Source organism: Oreochromis niloticus, linkage group LG2 (assembly GCF_001858045.2).
Source record: "Oreochromis niloticus isolate F11D_XX linkage group LG2, O_niloticus_UMD_NMBU, whole genome shotgun sequence".
Lineage (NCBI taxonomy): Eukaryota > Metazoa > Chordata > Actinopteri > Cichliformes > Cichlidae > Oreochromis > Oreochromis niloticus.
In genome coordinates, this window is record NC_031966.2 from 17,207,158 (window position 1) to 17,234,289 (window position 27,132).

Sequence of the window (27,132 nt, forward strand, 5' to 3'; positions counted from 1 at the left end):
CCTCAGCCATACTCCATCTGCCACCTGGGATATGCTGTAGGCCTACACAGGTATGTAGCATAGGAGATAAATGCAAATTTAGCCATGGGAATACAATGCAGACACAGGTTAAATGTATGCTTTGGTATTACTTTCACTGCATTGCTCATGGCTTGATAACTGGTTCCAATGAATTCAGAGACCTGCTGTACACAGCCAATACCTCTTTCCTCCGGCACACTGCATTGCTGTTGAAATTGGTCTAACCATCTCAGGACAATGCACTTTATCACTCCCCGTGGTTAGTCATTTAGGCTATATGGATTCCGGCTTTAGGCTAAATCTTCTCATCACATCTCAATGGATACTGATCTTATGTGAAGTCTCCAAAAGGTGTGAAGTAAATTAATTTCATACCCGAGTAAGTCTGGAAGCTGCAATGACATTGACAAGTAGAGAGGTGCTGGATGTACTTTACAGTTAATCCAGCACAGGAAATAGTCATGTGTTTATTATATCTCTATATAGATTATATATTTTCAGATATCAGACGTGCATGACTTTTCTAATTCATGAGCTGAACACTTTTGTTTTGCACCGATTACCTGATCATCTATGGATGACCTCAGAGTGGGCCATCCTTCTGGGCAGACCAATTACTTGCACAAATGCCATGTTTTTCACAAAGATGAAAGCCACACTTTTAATCAGCCACTGCTGATGATAGGCGATAATCTTACTGATTGCACTAAATTTTCAGTTGTAGTGATGAGCTGTGAGGACTTTGATTATACCAAAAAAGTGGTCACAACATCATTGCATACTTTACCCGGGCTGTCGTGCAGTATGAATGACATCTACATATTTCACGCTATGAAAATTAGATTTTCCGTTAGATTTCCGAGCCCTTGCCTTGCCTGTGTTCTTGGATTTGTCTTAATTTTTCCAGTTTTATCTGAGCTTTTTTGTGGGATTTATGGAGTGCAACATATTAAATAAACCTATTTATTTACCTCTGCTACCATCCTGTAATAAAATATATGTAGGAGGCTGACAGCCAGACATATTCGACACACAGTAGAGCTTCAAATCACTGTACAACTGGAATGCAATCTTACCCTGCTAGATTTTGTAAAGACAGGCTTGGCCCTGTCACTGCAACTTTTTGATGAATGATGGCATCTGATTAGTCGCCAAGACATCTGAAATGACTCCAGCTCTAAAGCCAGGAAACAATTCTGACAGAGCGCTGTCTGAAGCAGCCAGACATCTGGATTAAGGTGCAAAAGGATTTGACTAGCTTTTTGTTCAGTCGGAGCAAGTGCTAGAATCTGATATATAAACTTACTAATGCTGGAGTTTTAACTTTTTCTTGGGAGATAGTTTGTGGTCATGTTTTCATTTTCTTTATCCATCTTATAAATATATGAAAATATATTTAAAAGGAATTTCAGACTTGTATATATATTTAATCTAAAAATATATAAATAGAGGTTAGCAGGGAGGAGCTGATGAGTCCATATCCATATTTTAAAATGGTAATTAATCTTAACGAGGAAGTGAATTTATCTGCTTCACAAATATGCAAATGCATAGAGAGACACAGAATCTCTTTTTCAGCACTGACTGGGAGCTTGTATTTGTTTTGCATTTTGGAAGATGTGTCCATTGTTCCTTTAACTGGCTAACAGTTAATTCAAAGAATATAGTATAGATTCTTTAATAATAGATCGTCATCCCTCGGAGGTTATGACCTTATAAGCCTGTTGTAAGCTATATTTGCAACTTGTAGTGTGGTTTATGTAGAAGTGGGGGCCTGGCATAGCAGTCTTACAAAGTGGTTTAATGTTACTGTGTCCGTAAAGGAGATTATATCACTTGAAGAAGAACATAATATGTCCTGTAAAAAGGTGTTAAAGGAAAGTACAGCGTGATGGGAAGCCTTTCTTGAGCTGAATTTGAGAAATGCATTAAGTAAGTGAATTAAAAGGTATCTTTCATCTGCTTAGAGTAAGTGTAATACTGTGTATGTATGTGTGTGTTGTGGGATTAGGGGTGGTTCTCTCTTCTCTCAACTGATTAAGATGAATATGTCATGAAAAATAACTTTTCATTTCTTCCTCCTGTTACCTATGGGCTATATTCTGTCTGAGCCTTAAAGGCCGACCTGTAAGAACTACCACGTGTGATGCTGGCCTTGGTTTACCTGGGAGTCGACTGACAGCTGTTGGAATGAGAATGAGGAGTGGCGCAGACAATTAAAGGGTTGGATTCAGCCTGGCCTGACCTTCTGATCAATGCACTCCTATTTAGAGCTGGCAGGCTAGAGGCTGGGTCTCTTTTCAGACTAATAAAGATGGCACAGAGAGCAGCTCCTAGGGTAGCCTGCCAATACTTTTAACACCCCCATTGATTCTCATTACTGTTAATGGTTTCTTTGCTAGTGTGAGTCGGATGTTGAGAGGGTGTGGGTGGACTTGGGTGTAGTTGGAGATTTGGTAAGGGCCAGAGTCATCATATTATAGCAGTACTGAGAAAGTGCGTTGGCTCCTTGTAATACAATGAGTTAAGTCATGATTAGCTCCTAAGCTTCGCTGGAAGTACAGCGATTCATGGTAAAAAAACATTTTTACCATTATATTCACCTTTGTTCAACACATGTGTGAGCTGCTATCCACATCTTTGCCTTCTGCTGTCACATTCATGGTCATGTTTGGCACCGTTTTCCTGTTGCAGTGTAAATGCTAAAAGGGTCATAGATTTACTCTTAAACCAGCCTACTGATGTAATTGGTCAAAACAAAATCCAAATGTGGTTTCTCTCAGCAGAACAGCCACACCAGCATCCACACATTTGTTGTGTTTACGTACAAAACAGCCAAAAAAAATCATTTTTAACTCTAGAAGGTGACATTTCATCAGCATAACAATAACTTGCCCTAGTTTGATTCAGTCTACTGTAGAAGGAGCTGCTTAGCATTTGTGGTTATACATCAACTCAGTAGTTTAGTCTGGAGATGTCATGACTGTAATGAGACGGCAAGTTGGGGACATGAAAAAGACATGTCAAAATAGTATGTGGTGCTTTTATTTTCCTACTTTCAAACTACTGGAAATACCTATATATTTCAGTGACCTGCAGAGCTGCTGTATACATTGTAGTCATTCTTTGCCTATATTTTTAAACGACCTCGATTTGATCAGATTCTTATTTACCTTAAGAAATCTACAGTGCAGTGAAAAGCATTCCCCCCCCCTCCTTATTTCCCTTTTTTAACTGGGGTATTGCTTTTACCCAACTGGGCGAAAACTTGAGAACTAGGCAACGTAGGAGTTTAAAATCGATACCATAGATGAGACGGCTACTAAAAATCTCGGACAAGTTTAAATCTCAGTGACTTTGACTTAGAGGTCAAGGTCAGAGGTCAAGTTTTCTGAAAACCTTGTGAATGCAGCAATTCAAGAAGGAAGTCACCTTGGACTTTCACATTAATACCATAGGCGCATCTACTGAAAGTTTTTGTATTGCTAAAAATCTTGGATGAGTTCTGAATCTTAGTGACCTTTAACTGAGAGTGGAGTTCAGAGGTCAAATTTTCTAAAAATCATGGAAATGTGATAACTCATGAAGGAAGTCACCAAAGATTTTCAAATTTCTATCATAGGTGCAGTTACTAGGTGACTGAGGGGTAGGACTGGCACCCGCCACTATTTTTCTATGAGGATATTTTTATTAATGGATAAATTACTCAAATCTGTCTGGCCCTATGTCAAAAAGTACTTGTTTCCCTTTGTAAAATCATAAATTAACTGTAATTGATCACATGTGTTTGACGCTGGGTTCAATTTCATTAGCCACACCCAGGTTTGATTACTACCATACCTGTTGAATCAAAAAATCAGTTATATAGAACCTGTCTAACAGAGTGGAATAGGCTAAAAATATAAAATGCTATGGCTTATGCCATGATCTATAGAACCTTAAGAACAAATGAGAAACAAAGTCATCTATAACACCCAGAACCCTGAAGCTGAAGTTCCCTTGACCAAAAAGAACTCAAAAGTTTGTTTCAAATTTGCCAAAACACATCTTGATGATCTCCAAGACTTTTGAGAAAATGTTTTGTGGGCTGACGAGCCAAAAAGTTGAACTTTTTGGAAAGTTTACATTGTGTAATGTTTGGTGTGAAACTAACACAACACTTCTTAAAAAGAATGTCTTACCAAGAGTCAGACATAGTGGTGGTATTGGGATTACTGGTGCTGCTTCAGGACCTACAACGACTTGCCATAATTGATGGATCCATGAATTCTGCTCTCTAACACAAAATTCTGAAGTCGAATGTCTGGCTATAAGTTTGTGCCCTTATACTCAAGTTCATTTGGATTATGCAGCAGGACAGTGATCAGAAACACACCAGCAAGTTTGCGTCTTAGTCAGGAGGCGATGGTTCAGTAACCATCCCTGGGTACTCCACTGCTTGTTGTATCCTTGGGTGCTGTTTGATGATCTGAAACATATAAGTGTGACAAATATGCAGAAAATAAATCAGGAAGGGGACAAATACTTTTTCACAGTACTATATCCTTTGTGAGGTTTTTTTTCTCACTCCAAAGTTCAGGGATTGCAGCAACATTGTCTGCTAATCATTTAGTGTTTAGTGCTCCACTGGAGGCCTTGACACTGACAATAGCACAATGGAAAAACAATACAAGGGGTTTTGTAAGTGCAGATATTTTGCCACAGGGTGCAGGTAAAGAATATGAAATACAAATAAACAAGCCCAGGGTGAAGGCTTAACATGGGAAGTCAGTGGTTTATGTCCTCGTACTCCTTTGAGGTCTGAATGTACACCTCTGGAAAGTTAATCAAAGCAGAAATAGCTTTCTCTTCTTTGTTGATGCTCGCCAGGTAGACAGCAAATTAGTATGGTGCTTCAAGGTCCATGCTTCAACTTATTCTACGTGATATGTGTTTGTGCACATTTGATTTGCTATTGTTTTCCCTGATGGCCATACACTCCATTCTGGAAAAGTAGATGACTTCACATTGCTGTGTTTTGGCCTAGTGGCTCACTGAAATGAGCTTGGGCTTTTATGCAGCATCATTACAGTGAAAGGTGCCTTAGGCTGCAGGTTAGAATCTAAAAGTAAAATGCTCTAAATCAGAATGGACTGTGTGGTTTCTGTTTTAGTTTCCTAGCTCTAAAACTGATTTAGAACCATGTAGTAGGATGATGACACAAGTATTTTAGCAGTGTAAGCCTAATACTGTTCTTTTCTATCATTTGCAGACTACAAGATGAATCCAAACTGCTCCAGCATTCTAATGGCCAGGGTAAAGTGGCCTGGTGCTTGAGAGAAGCTGTTCAATGGCTGCAGCATGCAGGTATTTTCTCCATGGCATGCAGAGCTCATGCCAATCAAACTGAGTAAGAAAGCAATTCACCACTGGTGTACTTATGTTATAAGCCCTGTCTGGTAATATGTGAAATATATTAACATGGATTTTTTCCCACTATAGCTGAGGACTTAGTTTTGTTATGTCCACAGAGCCTGCAACCTCTGACTTCCACTTCAATAGTTAGCCCCAGTTGCAAAGTTTTTTTCTTCTTTTTTCTATTTCGACTTCTTAATTTATCATCTTCACTTTTGAAATGAACCACATTATTAATGGTGTGTCAAATTTAATGTGCGGTTGATGTCTGCATACCAAAAACTCTGAAGCAGCACAGGGAGTCTAATCATTCATTATAAGTACCATTAAAAATTACAACATGCTTGCAACAATAGGAGATGCATGCAATGCACACAGCTGTCTGTGGAAATTAGGATTCAGTGTTCATTGATACTTGTGATAGATTGGAAGTCTGTTTAAAAAGTTGGGCAGTTGACAGATTTTGAAAATACTTCTAAAGAGGCTAAAAGAACTGTTAATGTGAACTAGCCTTGAATTTTTATCATTATGTTTCTCTTGTAGATGTTCCTGTAAATCAGTCAGTTCAAAATATTTAATTCAATACAATTTAAAAAGTTCTTGAATTGTTCCTCTCATCCTATTTTTCTCTAACTTCTCTAATTTCTAGTGTCTAGAAATCGTGTTAAACTTTCTAACTAACACATTAAACCAGTTGTGGATGGATTGGACAAACAGTTATGTCTCTATGTTAAATTCTCAAAAAATCATCCTGTTTTTATTTGAATTTTGTTAACTTTTTTGTGGTGTAGTTTCAACATCATGGCATCTGTAAACGGATGTTGGCCAAGCCTGCCTACACAAACACCTGTTGTGTACTTATGTATTGGCTTCCTTTATGTTTCATAGTAGATATGAAGCAGTAATTTTTAGTTGTAATGAGGTGTTGAGGTTAAAAAGGTATTGACGTTATTTTGCTTGCAGGATGTATACTGTTCATTGCTGTCTCAGAGGCTCAGGTGCTGCTTGTCTCTCAGGCTATTACTACTGGAATCTGCCTTCAGATTCAGCAGCAGATAAGAGCAGTGGTATCTCCTCTAATTGCCTGTTGCCTAAGAACTCCTAACTACTGAAGATGTGGGCTGAATGTAAAACAGTTTTCCCGAACTAGATTCTGTGCGTGCATTTGGGCACATGCAATTAGAGCCTCGCTCATTTGAATATACTGCAGTGTATTTTTTTTTCTTTTCTGGCCATGGAATAATTATCTAACCTCGATTATATTCTGCTTTCTTGTACGGTCATCAGTGCAGTTTGAAATACAACTGAGCTTTATCTCAACCAGTCCGCGTAGTTTGCGTTGCAGTTCAAAAGCATGTTGTTAGGTTGAGTGTATGTATTTGGACTACATAAAATATACAACAGAGGCTCCAGTTAAGTTGATTGTGTAAAATGTGAAACTTGCTCTGGTTTCTGTTGATTGTTTTGTTGTGGTCTTTGGCTCCTTTCCATTCAGTTTCCAAAAATTAAAATCATAATAGTTTATCTATATATTTGAAAATTGAACAAATATTGCCTGTAATGTTCAAAAAGTCTTGTTTCTGGCAATGAAATCACCAAACTCACCAGAGATTTGAAGGAAATTTAAGATTGTTGCACTACTGCACAGTTAATGACCATGCATCGGATGCCAGTTCTCATCCAGCACACACACAATCAAACTCGTTTGCAGAGGATTCAACAATGCTTGTAGCTACCTGTTTCAAGCATGACTCAATAACATGAGCTGTTACTGTCATTAATAATCATGCTGAGTGCCAGTAGATGCTAAAAAGAGGAGTGACAATTGCATTTTGTGATGGTTTGTGTTGGCTGCTTATAGGTTGTCCTAATTAAATAATGTATGTTCAAAATGTGGAGATTTATTAGTCACACACACACCTCATGAAACACTCAGTCGCATTGCTTCACTTTAAATTGGTGGGGTTTTTTGGCAGTATTTCCCTACAGACTGAAAAAGTTAGCAACCAGAATAAGGTCCAGTACCTCTCTCTCTTGATCTGTGGGTCAGTAATGCCTTTTGAGTCCAGAGAGACATAAGGGTTTTCAGAGAGTTTTCAGCCAAGCCAAACATTGCCATTATCTCCCACAGAGCTGCCTCTACCAGAGCTTCAGAATTATTCATTCCCCCAAGAAAGGCAATTGGATCCTGAACTCCATTATTAGCTAGATGCTGTTTAAGCCCTCATTCTAATTTTACACATACTATATTTTCATGGGATACTCAGTAGGCAATATAGTGTCCTACTTTAATACCCAAAGTGGAAGCAAATGGGTCAAAGCTCCTGTTTTTAACTGGGCACAGAGGAATGTCCGTCACTCCGGCCTTTGGGAAAAACTTTCAAGGTGAAAGATTCTATGAGAGCAGGCGCTTCTTCATGCTGGCGCCTGGTAGTTTTGCATCATACCAGGGATCATTTTGTCACTGCAAGATATTTTTGGATTTCTGGTCATCTTGTCTCTAAAAACTCCCACTTGAGCCAGCTGTAAGATGTGATAAGAGCTTTTTCTGTTCTTTTTCGTCTGAATCATCTCCAAAATACTGACACTGTTGTCCCAAAATTTTTTGCTGAGAGCAGCCTGCACAGTGCTACCCGGCCACATGACCACATGCACTCAGTGCCAGTGATGCTTGCCTAGGAATGTTCGTCACCCTCTTGCCGGTGATTACTCTAAACAGCTATTTGACATAGAGAGCATCCCAGATGCTGCTGTCTGTTTGAAATGGAGAGGATATTACCTGCTATTCAGTTACCAGTGCAGAAATTTTATAGACCAGGCCAAATCACTGGAAATTTGTAATGTAACATCCTGATGAACCATTTTCTATCAAGTGCTATGTGCATTTTCCTACTGTCCTACTGTTTTACCTTCCCTGCCTGCTCTCCGATAGCTACAGTTTAACATTCAAGTGTAAGCAGGCGAAAGGTACGTAGGAGGAGTAATAGTTGAGGATTACTGCTGTGTCAATCCATAAATATGTGACACAATAACACTTCCTTTTAAATAAAAGCGACCGATAAATCCCTTATGATCTCTTTATGCTGTTATCTGGAACTTGCAACAGTGGGGGAGAACAATACAGGTTGCTTTTCTTTTGTAATGATTTCACTAACAAAGCAAAACATTCCCATTTATGTTTATTTTTAATACTAAGAACATCTGTTTTTACATGTATCATACTGCTCACACACCTTAATGGTGGTCACAATTTGTAGCTTGACAAAAAGGCATATTTGCTACTAGTCGAGTGACTTTGAAATGTTGCTGCAGCTTGCTTATCTGCACCAGAAATGTTAGATAGTCAAAGATACTAATCTTATCTTACTAAAATACACCTAATCTCTATCTGTTTGTCCACAAATTCCTCCTCCACAATCAGGAGTTCTGCAAAAGAAAAACTTGGCACATCTCTGTACATCTTAGGCCCCTGGAGTTTTTTCAGATATCATGAGATCATCATGTTGCCTGGCAGTCATGTACCAAATGGGCTAAAATGACCCCTCTTTAACCTTTATGCACCAATAGCAACTTATAAAATACTGGCTGGGGTGAGTGGTACCCATCACCCTCTTCGTAGATACATCTATGGTATCAATTTCAAAACACCACCTAGATTTCTGTAAAAGTTGACCTCTAACCGTGATTCATTGCCACCCAGCACTGACACAGGCACAGCAGACCTTTTACTCCCATCTCTGTGATGGGAAGCTCTAAACAAGTAAACTGAGGCGTAAGACCGCAATAGCTCTATTAACCAGTGCTCTATAGTACAACATCTATAGTATGCTGACCATACAAAATAAGCGGTTGTATCTAGGCCTTTGGGGCAGCATGGTGGTTAGCACTGTTGCCTCACAGGAGGAAGGTCCTGAGTTCAATTCCCCTCTCTCTCTCTGTGTGGAGTTTGCATTTTCTCCCCTGGTACTCCGGCTTTCTCCCACAGTCCAAAGACAGTGGGGATAGGTTAATTGGATTCTAGGTGTGAATGTTGTCTTTGTCTATGTGTTAGCCCTGCGACAGACTGGCAACCTGTCCAGGGTGTACCCCGCCTCTCGCCCCAAGACAGCTAGGCTAGGCTCCAGCCCCCCCATGACCCTGAAAAGGATAAGCGAATGGATGATAGATCTAGTCCATAAGTCCAAAGCTCCACTTTGCTCCACCACACACACACACACACACCAATTAGCTCCACTTTGCTCCACCAGACCCAGAATTAAGCTTTCTTTCACCTCTGTACCCACAGAGGAAAGAACAGGTATTAGTGCTAGAATACTCCAAATTCTTTCACATCAATATTAACAGAGTAATTTTTACGACTGTCACTCAAGAATAACATTTGTTCATGGTAATGAAATCCACCGCCTCTCAGAATTGGTAAATGTGAACTTACTTGATGAAACTTTTGTGTTTGTATGCAGTTTTTCCTCCATGTAAGATAAATGTATTGTGTCTTGCACACTGATTGCAACTCCTCTATGTTGATCTATTTTCATCACCATTAGGACCTGCTATCTGCCTTGTGCCAGCCTCAATTTTTGTTATACTGTAACCACAAATTATGAAACAGAAGTGGGCAAAGTAATACAGTCTAAAAAATAGTACAATTATCATTCTGTTTCAGTGACCACATCATGAAACTCACTAATGTCTTTTTCTCTCACATTTTCTACAGCAGCAGTTTTGTGATGGTGGTAGCTAATTAGAATATCTTGAACTCATCTCTGCCTCCAGCCTTTTATATTTTCACAAAGAAGGCTGGGGGTTGAATTTCTAGTAGGCTGAAACGGCTGTTGAAGCACCTACACACACACTTCGGCACTCTCTGCCGCACCAACACATTAATGCACATACAGTATCTGTGATTTTCGTATTTTCTGTGTCATCAAAAGTTTTTGGAGCTGGTTTCTTGAGAGCAGTTGAAGAAGGAATACTATGACTGGCTGACTTTCAGTCACAATAAACTCCTGACATATTTCTCTGAATGTTTGTGAGTAAGTTTACACATTAGACAAACATCAGTCACTTAGTAGTTTGGCCCAGTATGCCCATTTTGAACCATGCGTGGTAGAGTATATAATGCACATCGTCGGCAGTGATTGTACAGTAAAGTTGTTTTTTCTTTGCCACATTTTGTGTTTCAAATCTTAGTACCTTGTCCTATCCAGCCATTTTTTTATGGGGAATGACATAGTGATATGACTGTGTTGTCACTCCTCCAAGTCTGAATAAATCTCCATGTTGAACAAGCAGTACAGTGGCTCAGGGGTTATTTCTGTGTATATTGAGTGGATTCTGTTCTGTTTTTTCTTTGCATCCAAAACACTCTGAGATTATTTCTCCAAAGTGCATTTGACCAAGGCCTTTGGTAAAGCTGCGTCCACACAAGGAGCGAGTCACTCATCACACATCGCTTTTAAACTCACGGTTGGTCACTAGCAACATTCCAGGCTCCGGTTGTCTAGGTAACTCTCTGAAGTATTTGTGCCGCGTTCCATTTGCCTCGGAAGCTGGGAGGGATGCCACTCCCAAGTTGAGCGTGTTCCAGTAGTAAAGACGGAAAAGCAAGGAAAAATGGCACAAGCAATACAACGCTACAATGCTTTTGTTTGTTTTCTTCCACTTAAAAACACCACTCCAACATATTCTCAGAAACTCCGAAATTCTAAATTCCAAATTTAACTGGAATGCACTATTTCTACCCTGTTATATGTGAGATCTCATCTGTAGTCCCTTCAGTGGGACGCTTTCTTTATCTTGGGACCCACTCAGTGCGCAACCAGTGTTCATCATCAGTTGAAGTCACCAAACGTCATTGACTTTATTTGGTTTCTGGTTGCCAGGTCACTGCAAATCGCTGCCTGTGTGAACACAGCTGTTGGGCTGGGGTTGGAAAATGTTCTTTTTCCACATCAAAATACTGCAGAGCCATGCTGGTTAGTGCGTCTTCCTTTTCTTACTGTACAGCCTGGCTTGTTTATCTTCTTGTCACAAAGAAGATGTAAACAAGCCAAAAACAAAAAAAATCTATATATTTCTGTTTTCATAGTTTTTATTTTTCTGGATAAAAATGGAGAGAATTTGCAACACAATTTCTAACTGTATTTAAACCCCTGCAATGCTAGATATAGTGTACGGACTGATTCTTATATAGTGCTTTTCTGCTTGAGCACTTTATAGGTTCAGTTTCTTACCCATACAGACTGAAGTAGCCAGTAGATGACATACTCTACCTCCCGAGCTACAGCCACCCCAACAAACATACTTGGTGCTTCTTGCATGTTTGAGAAGAAAATTTGGTTTGGAAATGTTGCATACACCATGCAGATTTGGGATTTACAACTTAAGAGATATTCAGGTTCCAGTTTTGTTTTGTCGACTGACAGCACAACTGAAGACGTTCACCATTTCCTGCTTGTTTACTTCCACTGATAATCTACTAATAGGACTTTTCTTCTCTAATCACAATATCACACTCGTGCCTGTTAGTCTTAGGAGGATAATGTGGCTGAGAAAAAAGTGTATGTTGTTGCTTCAAGTGAGACTGCAAAGTTCATGACATTGAACATTTAAGTAGAGTACCAGTAGAATAAATTGTCACTGGTCTTGTATGAACTGTGATAATGGGTCTGATATGTAATTTCTGAGTGATTCAAATTCTTTACTTTTATTGGATCTGTTAAACACAGTGACACATTAATTTCACTTTGTGACATGTTCATTACTGCGTGAAATGCTCTCTGAAATGAAATATTGGTGCCACCAAATTATGTGTCCGTGCCACTAATGGGAAAATGTCAGTCGCGGGAGGAGCAAAAAATAGAGCTCTTTGGAAGTTTTGCTTTCAAACGACTCGTTGCCTGGTTTAATTGCAGTGTGGTTTACTGCAAAACCTTACTACTTTCTGAATTTGCCAGTTTGGAGAGCAGATCTTGCATAAAGTATATTCATGCCCACTCTTTAGACCAGAGGCTGTTGCTTATCCTTTGTAGTTTTTTCTTCTTCTTGTGTTTTATGTATTCATTTATTTGTTTATTTTTTTGATAACTGACACCAGTTTTTACAGCTTGAAAAACCAAACTCTGACATTAGTTCAGAGGCTTCATTGCAGTTCTGTAAAGCTTCTACTGTATGTAGGCCACATTACTGTCACCAAAAGAATGTTTGTTTGTTTTATGTCAAGCTTGCATCATGTAATATTGTGGCTCTTTTGAGTGACATGTTTAATCAAATCCACTTATAAATCATTACAACCTTAAAATATAGTCACATCACTGATTCCACCGCATGACAGGTCACCCAGGTCATGTTAACACAGCAGTTCCTTTGTTTAATTCTCACACACTGAGAGGTGTCTCTCTTGGCTTAAGAAGTATTCGCTCTTAGCTGGAATATTTTCTGTTGCTCACTCCAGGGAAAGCTTTATAAGGAATGAGACTCCAGCAGGACACAGTGACTCTTTTTTTTCTTCTTCTTCCTTTTTTCATGATGGAATTGTCACACAGAGCTGCCTCCCGTTGGTCTCCGTCTCTATGCTTCTGGGCAGTCCTGGTGTAAATTATTTTCCTGAGTATAAATAGGCTGACAGTCTGGCAGGACCAGGTGGTCTAATCTGCCAGTTCAGAGACTTGCTCTCTGCCTAGCAAGGTTGCGTGGCAGTTGTTTGTCCCCACATTAACACAGACCATATTCCCCACAGATGGGCTAGTTGTTGTATAGGGATGCAACGGTGGCTTCAGAGATATTTGAGAAGTTTTCTATACTTAAGAGACACCTTATATATTGTTTGTTAAATAGGCATAACAATATGGCTGTAAGAGAACATAATTTGTGTTCTCTGTTTGATATTTCGTTGCATTTATGTTCAAGTTTACAGTAAAAAGAAAATGTAATATTTTATTGAGGTACAGCTGTCAAAGCGAAATGCGTAGGTCTGCTCTCGTGTCCTAAGACTGGGTTTTCTTTGATTCCCTTTTTCACAGTGCAAACTGCTCATCATTCATGTCAGATAAACTGAAAAGAAAGTTTGTGAGGCTACTGTACCTGTATCTAGTGTTTGGGAAATTGTTCAAGGAAACAGTTTGAGAGCATTCAATTATATTTCCTTGCACCCAGTGCTTGCCATCTGGAAACAGTATGGCACCTGAATATTGAGCATAACAAGGTTTTCCCTTGGTGACAGTTTTGGAACAGCAGCAGCAACAACAACAACCATCGTTACTGTGTGGTTAGTACAACCTGTCTGCCTCAGTTTCTTTTTACGTAATGGTATACAGAAATCATTAGATGAGTTTCTCCAGTTTGAATCATGGTTGGACTTTTGTAAAAATTTGTTGACTTTTCTTATTATGTGAGGCATGCTTTAATGAGGTGCAATACAATGCTAATAGTAATTATCACTTATTTTCTACTTTAACTAAATTCTAATAGGTAGCCATCCCAGTCTAACTTTTGCCCCCTCATTCTTTCTTGTCTGTGTGTGGCCGGTTTCCATCTCCTCTGTCATCACTTTCACCCATTTTCAGTCCCATCAGAAGTGCCAACATGTCACCAGCAGCGCTAAAGTCTAATAGCTATGGGAACATTTTCTCTGACACCTGCAGCAAACACGAAGCCTGCTGGGCTGCTGGGAGAACAGAGGGAGGTTTATCTGGGATGGCAGGCCTCGCCTCCACTGCCATGCCAATAGAGGCAGCAGCACAGAGCTTGGTGCTTCACAGCCAGATAAGGCCCCCAGACAAAGAAGCGCTGCAGCTAGACCCCACTCACTACAATAGAGAAAAGAAAACAAGATGTATGACTAATAACCCTTGACAGTTTGCTCCACTTAGATGTTATACTTTCAGCCTCTGAATTAGTATTAAAGCTCAAGGTATTCATTACACAAAACTAAAGTTTCTCATTGTCAGTTTTAGGTAAATTAACATTGTGGATATTGCTAAGTTAGACTTCACCAGTACAGACTTTAAACAGAACTGGCACTCTTGTATTTAATCCTGTGTTGGAATTGACTTGCGCTCCCAGGCAACTAGGCCAAAAAGGGCTACTTAATAACTAGATGTGAAGTATAGAATTAATGTGACACTACTGACATATAATGAAGAATCACATGCTTTTAAGATTTTTCTTTCTTCATAATAGTCACCTGAATTTAGTTTAAAAAGTCTGAAAGTTGCTTTGGTTTTTACAATAAGAAATCATTAACTCTTCAGTCTACTTTTGTTCAGCAACCCACATCTAACAAAGCCAAAGAGTACACTGTGCTCCTTTGCTCTCTACTACAGTTAAGTGAAGACCATAAATACAGTGATTAAACTCTCTGTATTACAAAATGAATGGAAGTATGGAAGCACATCACCTATAGGTGATACTATTTTGGTGGTGATATCACTGGGTCAAAGATTGCATCGTCTTATTTACAAAATAAATCAATTTCTATTGTCAAAATGCTGGACTGGGGACCAGAAATTAAGTTGAAAGTCTGTGCACAGATTCTTTTAAGTCTTTCTGACACTTGAATGACTTGAATGATCCTCCTTAGATCACCATTTTGCATGTCATTGGGCTACGTTGTTTTCTTACAGGCCTGTGACTGAAACCACTGCTCTGGACTAGGAAATCAAGTCTTTGTTTTGCTATGTATGGGGGGCTGTCTGTGTGTGTGTGTGTGTGTGTGTGTGTGTGTGTGTGTGTGTGTGTGTGTGTGTGTTTTCATCTCCGTTTGCAGCAGCCCAGAGTCTGAGCTGAGGCCCTTACCTGCATGTCTACCCTGCACTCTTTCTCCTTGCTTTCCTATTATAATATTTATTTTATTTTTATTTTATAATATTAATATTTTTTTTAAAAAGGTGGAAACAAAATGAGTGACCCTGTGGAAACCAGGAAACAACCCAATGCGCCACAATACCTCCACCATGTTTTAAAGCTGTCAAAGAATGTTCAGTATTGTTGTGTTGTGTTTTTGTTGATTTGTTTATTATGCAAGGTTTGATTTGGCTTTTCTGTTGTTGTGTCTGATGAATGGTTTGCACTTGGTGGTGAATCTTCTGCATATGTATCTTGTCTTCCTTTATCAAAGATTTGCCAGCTGCTCTAGAGAGTGTTCTCCACTTTGTTGGATGTTGTGAAGGTTTTTTTCCCCTTTATCAGTGAAAGCTTCCTGCAGTTACCATCAGTGCCTTTCATGTATGTTTGGGCCATTTCAAGCTGCAAGCTTGCTTTTTTTCCCTTGGTCACACTCTACCATACTCTTGAACTGCGACCTTATTATTTTGGGGATTTGATTTGTTAATGCAGGATAAATATGGCCTGCTTGACACAGAAACTGCTTCCAAATGTAAATGCTTGCCTTGGGTAAGGGGGAAAAAAACTCTAGATCTCTAAGCTGTTTAATTTCTGAAAAAAACAAAAAAAACAAAACAATGAATAAATAGTGCACACCTTTCAGTGGAACAGCTTTTGACTCAGTCTCCAATTACATATAAGCCCCTGAAAATATGCATCTGTGTACAAAAATGGATATAATTCCACAAAGCTTTATTTATTATTTTTGTTCACGTCACTGAATTAAATTCATTCTAATCTTGAATGTTTCATTTTCAATCTATTGTGGTGACATACAGGCGCAAAATTATAATGGGGTTAGAAAAGACAAATGTAAATTGGCCAAAGGACGGTAACATGATTGGACATAGGATGAGCAACCCAGTGTGCTTGATCCTTTCAGAAGGAAAGATGGAAAGTAATTTGCAAGCCTCGACTATCTGTTAACGACTACAATTTTAGATGAACATTTTTCAATGTAAAATTGAAATTTAGGGATTTCATCATCTATAGCACATATATTCAAAAATTCAGAAAATCTGGAGAAATCTCGTTACACAAGAAGACAAGGCAGAAAACCAATATTGAATGGCCGTGATCTTCAGACCCTCAGGCGGCACTACGTTTAAAACAGACACCATTCTGTAGTGGAAATCACTGCATGGGCTCAGGAATGTTTTTGAAAGCCGTTGTCAGTGAGCACAGTGTGTTGCTGTATCCACAAATGTAAGTTAAAGCACTACTATACAAAGAGAGAACCATATGCATTATGAATATAAAGTGACTCACTTTCTTTGAGCCCACATTTCTCACGATGGATTGTGTTAAACTGGAAACCTGTCTTTACTAATTTCATATTTGATGCAGGTAAAAAGAGAAGTTGGACTAAAAGCCAGAATCTATTATGGTGTATAATGGTGCATTAATGTACATACATTCTGTAGAAATATCCAAAACTAATAGACACAGGTTTTAGAAATTTAGAAAGTAATAAAGGTTTTATTTTCCCCCTACATATCTCTGTTTTTCAGTATTAAAGTGAGTTTCTTGGTCTTCACCTGTCTAGTCCAGACCAGTCACATGCTTTTTTTGGCTTTTGATTTTTAAAGTAAGGCAATGAACTGTTGAGCAGTAAAATTCTACATCAAGCAACAATAAAAAAAATACCAAATGTCCTTCAGTTTTCCTAAATGATATTGTTCGACAAATATATGCTCTTTTTTTTAATATGGTGGCAGCAAAACTTAAAGTTGGAGTAGAGGGATAATGATCATGTCATCCTTTATCAATTACAGATTTTTTTAAATTTCATTTTGCAGTGTTATAGTTCTTGTGAAAAGATGCAGACATGTTAATATATAAAAAAAACATGTTTAAGATGTCCTGCGAACTTTTTTTTCACTGGTCACAAACTTTTTTCGTAATGCAAACCTTATATGAAATTCTGGAAAAAGGGTGATCTGTTACCAGCAGCTATTGTTAACGTTTTAATTATATGGTAAATGGTAAATGGCCTGTATTTATATAGTGCTTTTCTAGTCCCTAAGGACCCCAAAGCGCTTTACACATCCAGTCATCCACCCATTCACACACACATTCACACACTGGTGATGGCAAGCTACATATCATGCCTATTATGTTGTCAGTTGCTTATTGTTAAAAAAATTAGAAAATATTAGCTTGCTTTCGTTCAAGGGAAATCTTTTGGCATGGATCTCTATACTCTCCCCAAATCTTTGCTAAAAGCAAGAATAGAAAATAAAGCCATTTGGGTCGTTTCATCTTTTATTTATTTTTTTTATCGTTATTGTTATTTATTGTGTCAGCATAAATGTTTGTGCTTGTCTGGCAAGAAATTAACTCTGTCACATTGGCCCTAGACAATAGCAGGCAGGAATTGCTGAGCCTAATGTTGCACTCTGGGAACAGTAAAGTCATTTCGCTCCAGCAGACCACTTAATAGCTTTGGCTGATGCAGAGTTTGGAAATCCATCAGTCAATTGGGCCAGAAGGAGATGAGCAGTCTTCTGAGTGTCAATATGCTCAGTGTTTGAGCAAACAGGTAGCAGGGAAATTTAGTTGCCCTCATTATGAGCTTGAATCATGTAGCGGCATCATATGTTTTATTATTATTATAATTGCACAATGACAGCCAAGACAGCCTTGATCTGGCATCATGCTAGGAATAAGGAACAAGAGCATCAGGAGAGACAATAGAGTATTTTCTGTTTAGTCTACCATGGTAGAAAACAATCAGGGCAAGAGCATAGCTGTGGGTGATGAGCTAAGCGATTGTGTTTGCTGTGTATTCTTTCACAAGTGAATTTAAGACTTCAGACTTAAAGGTGGTAGAAACAGACGTTGCATATTAAAACAGTCCAAAAAAAGAGATAAACCAGTGGAGACACACATATTCACTGACTATAATCAAGCAGAAGGCAAAAAGAAAATGGCAATAAAAGGTTTTGTCTGTAACTGGTTTTTAAGGAGAAAGGTAACTTGAGTTGATTGTTCTTTAATGTCAGCAAGCTCAGATAGTCGACTGTATTCCCAGTTGTCGCAAGCCTAGTGTTTATCTATTTTCATTTAGTGTTGCAGGTTGGATTGCATCCATGTTGCATGTTATTGCCTGGACTCTTTAGAAGATAGAGAGGATTGCAAGCTTGATTTTCCCATTCAGGCGGGTTTGAAAATATTTGATTCCATCAGAGATCAGAAAAGCCTGTAAGCAGGAGTACTGCTGTGCATGTAAAAACGTAACTGTGTCTTCTTTAGCACTATGGGGAGCTGCGTAAAATCTGATAAGCTTCCTCAAGTCATGTCACTCGAGGCAGTGTTGGTTATGTCTAAAGGCTGAAAATAAGAAAAAAAAATGAAACTCTGGGTGTGGAGTTAAAAAGAAATGTGCTTACCAGACCTCCATAGCCTGTTTCATATCTCTGCTTGAGGCTAGCTGTTGGAGGCTACATTAGCTACTTTTATAACAACCCAAATCCCTGAATGAATTGTCCAAGGTCAGCTTGCATTTCATGGTAATACACCAGATTTGGACTTGGAAAAAATAATGGGCGAACCAATGTGTCTGAATTTTGAGTGTTCATATGTCCAGAGTGCCAGACTGCCCTGAAAAGTGTCCAGACCGCTAACTTTCTGCCAATTATCCCACTGTGAAAGTGCTCTGTCTTTTATAGATGCAAAATAAATAAATAAATAAATGAATGCTAGGGAGTGATTTCAGAGTGAAAATAACTGTCATTGACTGTCATTGACAATAGTGAAAAAATAACAATGTATTACTGTGAAGTTAAGAATGGATGGATTAACACCCACTTTGTTTGGTGATCTCAGTTTAATAGCACTGGAGTTGAGTTGGTGGATTTCAGAAAGAAGGACATAAAACTATCAAACATATATGCAATGAAATAACAGATTCAAAAGCTGGAATTTGCACTGCAAGTTCCCAGAAGCAGTGTTTTTTTTACCTTTCTAGGTTATATAAATAAATCTTTTTATGTGGGAAGTTGCAGCATGTTGGCCCTGAATATAATTGTCAACAAAACATGTTATCACCAAATAAGTATATTATGTTTACACATTAAGTTTAAATGAATGCAATTAAAAATCTCCTATAACGCTCTGACTGATGACAAAATCAGAATTATTGTAGTTGACACCGAGGTCACTATTATTGAAAGTTCTTACTCATTGACTTTGGAAACACTGTATTGTTTGTCATTTATATTTAATGAAAAAAAGCTAATCATATTAACGGTAGGTAATCTTGAATCTTACTAAAATACAAAAACTCTTTGCCTGACTGTTTCCTTGATTCTCTGTCCACAAACTCCCCAAAGACTTGGCATGCACCTAAATCTTAGGCCCCTAAAGGTGCTTATCTATATCAGATATAGCAACCACCTAGCATTGAGCTAAAACAACCTGATTTTAGGATTTATGTGCTTATAGCACCTTTGATGTATGTATCTATGCTATGCATCTTTTTTTAAATTTAATTACAGCAACATTTATATTGACAAAATTTGAGTTATGCATTCTACTGTGACATTATTATGTTGCCTGGCAACCCCTAGCAGTGTGCTAAAATGACTTTGGACCATGGACCTAAACGACTATATAAAAGCATCCTATAACTTACTTTACAACAGTAAAATCTTATTAATATCCACAATCGTTGAATTGTAGCTGCCTAACAGCCACTCAACAATGGGCTAAAAGTTTACATATAAACATCATGTACCACCCTTTTTTCTCATTGTGATTAAGTGTATCAGTTTACAGTTGCAATATAGTGCAATAATCACAAACAACCTAAATAATAAACATCTACTAGTAAATATAATTGATGACAAAAAAGAAAAAAACAACCTCTGAGTTAAACAAGGCCACCCTGGTTGAGGCTTTTAATGTGGAGAAAAGGTGCAAAACCACAGAATAGCATTTAATTATGACTATATTATGTATAAAGGTATTCTTATATGCTTTGTATACTGGAGTCAGATTCTAACTGATGGTTCCCAGGTTATTTCTAAAATGTAATCCCTCTTTTGCTTTTAACATAGACTGTTTTCTATGCACAAAGCCAGAGCTTGCTCAAACATTATTGGTCAATAGCAACAGACTAGAGATCTTTTTCCTTGCCTACAGATTCTGCTCGAGTTCATATGCAGGCATCTTTTTATAGATTATGTTAAAAAGTGTCAGAGTTGAGCCTGAGTGATTTGTTTGATAGATTAACTGGCAGAGACAGCTGGAATGACTTGCCTATCTTTACTTCTTAAGGTGTGAATTATATTTGCCTGTCATAAGTGCTGCTTCTCATTTGAAGGGTTAATTTAAAAAAAGTAAATGATTCATTTTAAATAAATCAAAATGTAAATACTTAATTATTGTAACCCAGAGTCCCAGTGGCATGCCATGCAGCTCTCTTCATCCTATCTCTTCACTTAATGTGCCAGTATGCTGCTCAGTTTTCCTTTAGCTCTAAGCAGCTCATACCTCTTATCAGAGACAGCTTTGGGGTTGAGACAAAGTAATTAGCTGTTGGAAAAGCGCCTGCATTTTGGAACAGACCCAGCTTTTTAGCCAAAGGCTGTGGTCTGGTTAGAGAACACAGTGGACGAAGTAATATTAGGGGAGCTGATAGGATTGTTTTAAAGCTACAAGTGGGAACCAAATTTGGACCATTGGTAATTGTGGAATCCTTGCAGTATGAACTGCATCAACAAAGATGAATGTTTTTTCATCTCTATATTCTTTATTTTAATTGAGACTGTGAAGATAAGGAGCAGGTATAAACCCAGTCAAAGTGCTGGCTCTGGCTGGCAGGCATTGTTTAAAGTTACACAATGCACACGGAGCTTTCACTGTATGAAAAGTAATTCAGGAGGTGGATTATTATGTCTGTCTTTCCTCTTATAACACTTTAATGTCAATTAATATATCAGAGCTAACAGAATGTAATATCAAACAGCATCCTCCTCAGGGTAATAAGTCATTGGCATTCTCGCCGCAAAGAATTTCCAGTTTATCAGATGAGTTTGTCAAATGTTTTCTAGTTTTAAAGTCTTTTAGTCAACCAATTTCCTGTTGTAGGAAGACATTGCTGTTGAGAATTTCATTCTCAGCAGATGCTGTTGACCATTCACAAGCATTTTTCTACATGATATGAGGTTATTATATAATGCCTGTGAGGTCTATAACAGAGGCATTCAGATGATGAGTTAAAGACATAAGGATACATCCCTGCTGTTGCTGTTTTTGCCTGTCTCATCCTTTCCCCTGGTTACACATGCTTTAGCTTGCCTTCTGCCTTTCTTTCTTGATTTAAATGCTTGTGACAAGGAGAGCTGAGCACCATCTAGCCTTTTAAATGCAAGTCTGCTTTTTTTGTCTGGTATTTACTTGGAGCTGGTTGAATCAAAACCTCTGCTCTTTTCCACCAGTATCCTGCTACATGGGTTTTTCAGTTAAAGGTACAGTATGGAAAAATCACCTCTAGATTACCCTTTTTCCCCCTTTCCCTATTAAAGTGCATGGGTTCTGTTGAACAAGCACATTTTGGTCAGCCAAGAGAGATTGAAGACATTTCATTTAGACTGTACGCTTTATTGGCTATGACTTGCCAGTGTTTTGTTTTTTTTAATCTAGAATTTTAAAAATGGGTTTGTGTCAAATAAACATTTCGCTGTATTTTATGCTTTTACTTCTGTGTCACATCAAAAATGTGGCTGGCACTCATCTCTAGTGAGTGTAGGTTGTCAGTCTGCTGTTTACCTCAGCATGCAGTCAGTATGCTGAGTGAGAGGTCCACATCTATTTCCTCTGGAGGAACCTGTACTTGTAAGGGAGTCTGAAACAAGTTTAAAAGTCAGTGAAGCTCATCTCTGACCTCAATACTATAGACTAGTTGTTGAGAATACCTTAAACTTTTCTGTTGGTATGCTCTGTTTTTGCTGCTGGACTTAAAATGTAGTCATAATGTATTATATTTCAGTTTATGAAACTGCATCAGTTTGTTGAAACTATATAGTAATAAATATTTATTTATGAGCGCAACTTTTTTTCCCTATTCAATAACGTTAAAAAATGACTGACTGTGCCTTTTAAATTAGGAGTGTGTTTTTGTAACCGATTGTGCGCACTGCAGTCAAACTTTGTTGAATAAATCACCAGTTGAAAAATAGTTTTAAGGATCTTTTTTTAACAATAAAAGCGTCACGTCTACAGAATGGAGACTAACGGTAATTACAAAGACCTTAGAAACAACACAGCATTGCTCGTCTTTATTTCAACGTCTGCTGTTCAGTCATTTACACTTAATTTTGTTAACAAAACTCCCTTTTGTCATACTTTAATTACCATGATAAAACTAATGGCACACACTTGAGATATCATTTAGAGTTGGTTGTAAAAGAGAAACTAATCCACAAAGTAATAATTTAGCCACCTAAACAGTTGTCTCTACCTCTCCAGTTGATTATTTTTCCCCTTTTTAAATAAATTGGTGCTTTTTTTTTGGCACTAATAAATTATATCCTGGGATGGAGCTCACCATTTCTGTGTGCGGCTGGAAGAAAATGATTTCCCCAACCTCCTCATTGGCTGCAAATGCAAAGACAGCACGTGTCTATGGCTGTTAAATAACACTCGCTGGCTCCCAGCCCACTCGTAAATTATGGAGAGAAAGCCTCTCCCAAGACTGCCTTTAGTGAAACAGTTCAGTCAGTGAGGTTGTTTCCCATAACAACCGGCACAGCTGTCAGTTAACGGAGTTTTGTGGCACAGAGACCAGAGCTTTGTTTACAAATTATGAGAAAGTGTTTGGCTGGGGTCATTAGTTTCTTTATTCTTCTTTCTACACTTATATATTTGCATACTGTGGGTGCATTTAATATATGACTGAAGCAGAAAATTCAGTCGGTTCATGACTGAATATAGTGATACAAAGTTATGAAAAAAATTAATTAACTAACTAAAATGTTTTATTGCAATTGGAGAAAACAATTGCCAAATTAATCCATGAGAAATATCTATTGAGTCTTGTTGGAACTGCATTCTGCATCATGCCTGCTCATAGACCAATCGTGGTTAAGTAAATTAATCCATAAACAAACAGAGATGCAAAAACAAGATGCTGTAGTACGCAGAGACAAGAAACACTTACAGGGAAACAGAAAAATTGCATTGTGTTCGTCCTCTGGCTATGTCTGTTAACATTGCAAATTTTTTTTCCTGCTCTCTATCAAAGATTTCAGCCTAAGCCCTGTCTAAATGACGAAAGGTCCGCCCCACTTCTAGCCAGTTTTTCCTCTTTGATCGCTATATTGTGGAGAACAGTGGACGTCCTCTCAGTCGTCTTGTTACCCTGATATTGCCCTCTTTCCTCCCTTTTTCCTCCATCTGGCTGTCTTGCACTTCCTAAGTATTTTAAATCATTTTTAAACTTCTTTTTTTTCTTTTTTAAAAATTTAAATCCCACTTCATGTTAGAAAGTGTATAAAGACGGCTGTAGTGCACACTCGGTGCTTCTCCATTATCATTAAACATTTATGACAAACGAAATGTACAGTCATATCTTCAAGAAGTGCAACCACAGGGCACAGATGAGTGCCATAATGTTTCAGGGTATCCATTTTTAAAATGTATGTTTAGCTGTTTTTACTCACATATTGCTGCACAGCGGTGGTGCCATCTCTTCAACATGTTGTTTCCCTGTGTGTAGGAAGATTTGACAGACTGTCATCTCTTCAGCATGTCAGCAGGGGCTCATTAACAAACAAATACTGCGTACTACATGATTGTTTGCAATGGCGTGGGAACACTTGTGGCTGTATTCTTTAGTATAAAATGCTATTGTTATTTTATGTAGTTAAAAATATGAATAAGATTGGTTTTAGAGTACGCACACTGCGACTGTAGAAAGGATGACTGGAACAGCCACATCACATACACACGGCAGTTCTTTTATGCAGTGAATTGCTTTCTGTCCCAAAACCCAGCAGTCACATTTGATAGCTGCCGAGATTTTCCTCGTCATTACTGTAAATCAGCTGTCTAAACCATGATACTGAGTAAGAATCTACTGTTGACTATTAGAAAACCGCATATGTCTTTGCATAAACTCACAGGCTGCTTCATTAACTACTACTGTGTGAGACAATGCAATACAGTCAAACAGCTCTGCTATAAGTTTGAGTTTATGAAGCATTTTCAGTTGTTGGAGTTATCATTTTTGTTTATTGAGGTGATAGTGGGTGGTTGTGTTGCACGGTACCGAATTGCATTTAAACGTACTCCTTAAGTTTTGTCCGGCCCAAGGGACACATTACCTGGCACTTTAAACCACTGAAAATTTGTTACAGACTGAATTTACTTATCTAATAGTATAATTAGAAAAGCTTTTCTTCTCCCAAGCCTGTGTGTGGACTGGCTGGTGTTTAATTCCTGTGTATTCTGGACACTCTTCTAGTTTCTGAGTTAGAGCTCCTACGGCTCCTTTTACCACTTTGGACTTTACCTTCCACACGTGCTCCAGTTGTTTCTTCAGTCCCTGGTAGTTCTCTGTTTTGTGGCTTCTTCAGGCTTACTTGTGCTAGTTTAGAGTGAGGCAGAGACTTTAGATATCAGACTCCTCTGGTGTTGAACCACCTCCAAGTTTGGGTTCATCATCTCTGCTTTTAAGATGAGACTTAAAACTTTACTTTTTAATCAGTCTTGTAATTAGACCTGTATCAGATGACCTTCAACCGACCTTTATTTATCTTGCCATAGGCTCAGTCTGCTTGGGGACTTCCCATGATTTCTCATGTCCTCTCTACTCCCTATGCTTTTTTTATGGCACTACTGCATGCCATTACCTTTTGTCTAATGTTCAGTCAATTTAAGGGTCCAGTTCAAATTATTTTTATTTTTTTTAGAGCTACCCTACTTAAATGAACTTTTGCAATCCTATTAGAGCACAGAGGTCTAGAAACCAGCTGCTCTTGAAGATTCCAGGCTAAAAAGATACTGGACTTTGTTTACTTTGATTTGTTTGATGATGCAGCACAGTGGCACAGTGGTTAGCACTGTTGGCTTAGAGCAAGAAGGTCCTGAGTTCCACTTTTCCCCTTCTCTTTAACCTCGCCCACCAACTAATCAAAAAGATAGCTGCCCTTCCCTAAGCTTGGTTCTTTTGAAGTTCTTTTCCAGTTTAAAAGGATTTTGTCCTTCCTACCATCACCAAGTTCTTCCTCATATGATCATAAGTTAGCTGTGGTTTAATCGTTGATATTTTAAGTATCTTAGATTAAATAACTTAGATGCCTGTGATTAAAATTTACCCTCAGATTTACATCATAGCATACACATAAATTATTTTATTTATTTTTTTGTTGCTTGTGTCCCGCTGAGTTACACAACTAAATTAAGACAACTTAGCGATATATTTTTCTTGGAAAAATGCTTGCTTTTAGAAAAAAAAGACCATAATTCATAATATAGCCCTTCTTAATTACTAGTATATAATGAACATGCATACAGGTACATAGACAGAAGATATCTCGAGTTGAATAATTACAATGATTTTATTATTGCTGTTTTACTTCATTCCAATGCATTCTGTTTTTTCAGGACCAGTGCGTATCAGGTTGCAAGACTAAGCTAAATGAAGTGTTGACATAGCATTAGGACATTTCTTTTTAAATAGTCATTGTTCATTTATCTAATATGTGATTGTTCACTTACTTTTAGTAGTAGTAAGTCAGTATGGCCCTTTGGAACGAAATATGTTACCTACCCCTATTCTAATGGCATTTTAGTCCATTTGATATGCGCCATCAGGTTGCCCACATTATCTTAAATGGGCATGTCGTTACCTTACATTGTGAAGGTGTGGATAATGCATCGCAGGTTAAAATGCTATTTCTAGACACAACCAGCACTGGTTGTCATAAAAGAGAGAAATGCAAGAAAAGCTGTCCAATAATTGAATGATTGATGGGGTTTTTTCCCCCAATGAGGCATACTAAGAGAAAAGAAAGGAAAAATTGATTTCCTGTGCAAAACATCAGCACTACACCAGACAACTTATACACAAGCGAATAGCTGCACATTTTCAACCCATTTCCGTGTGCGTTTATGTCATCATAGTAAATCTAGTAGCTTGGTTGTGTTATTCTGTGTTGTGGACATATTTCTGTGATTTTCAGACAAATGTAAAATCATCCAAGCCTTTATTTTGTTGCCCCTCTGTGGGAGATGAGGTACTTTATCACAGAGATAAGCACGCAGGCTGAGGGACAACTACAAGAAATAAAAGATTTAGTTACTTGCGAAGTACCGATCAGTTCTTGTGAAGTTGGTATGATTAATCAAAGGCTGTGAATTGTTTCAGAGGGCGATTTGGTTTGTGAATTTCCAGGCTGCTGTTTCCCTGTTGTGCAGAAAAAAGATGAATAGACCCATCACGGCTATTATGGGGTATCTTCCTTTTCCATCACTATAGGGGGCCAGTTGACTCGGATTATTCGCTTTTCACTGAGGGGATCCTCTAATCCCTCCTAGAGACAGGTGTGTGGCCTTGTACATGTGTCAAGAAGTTACCTGTGGTTAACTGTGAGTAAAAATCCATGTGAAAATACATTCAGCATAAAGACATGCATAGAGGCAGCAAATTTAACAGCATTTTGAAGCTGTAAAACACTCACCAGCTTGTGCTGCACTGCTTCCTACACTTTTTCATAAACAATTCATGTTGCCTTTCTGCTGTAAAGAAATGCCCAGTGTCTCAGCAAGGCCGTTCGCATTAAACTGTGTTTACAACACTTTCTTTCCACTTTTTGTTTATTCTAAGGT

At 38.2% G+C, this 27,132-nt stretch overlaps 1 protein-coding gene across 4 annotated transcripts in view; it reads left to right on the forward strand.

The window, feature by feature from the left end:
- Positions 1–27,132, forward strand: part of enox2 (ecto-NOX disulfide-thiol exchanger 2) — a 177,562-nt gene that overhangs the window by 12,559 nt on the left and 137,871 nt on the right. For 3 of the 4 annotated variants that reach the window (XM_025910732.1, XM_025910734.1, XM_005467367.4), the window contains one exon: positions 5,273–5,367. The gene's annotated coding sequence lies outside the window, so the exon portion shown is untranslated. Of the gene's footprint in view, positions 1–5,272; positions 5,411–27,132 lie in introns of all 4 variants that reach the window. The other variant, XM_025910733.1, reaches the window with a different exon arrangement.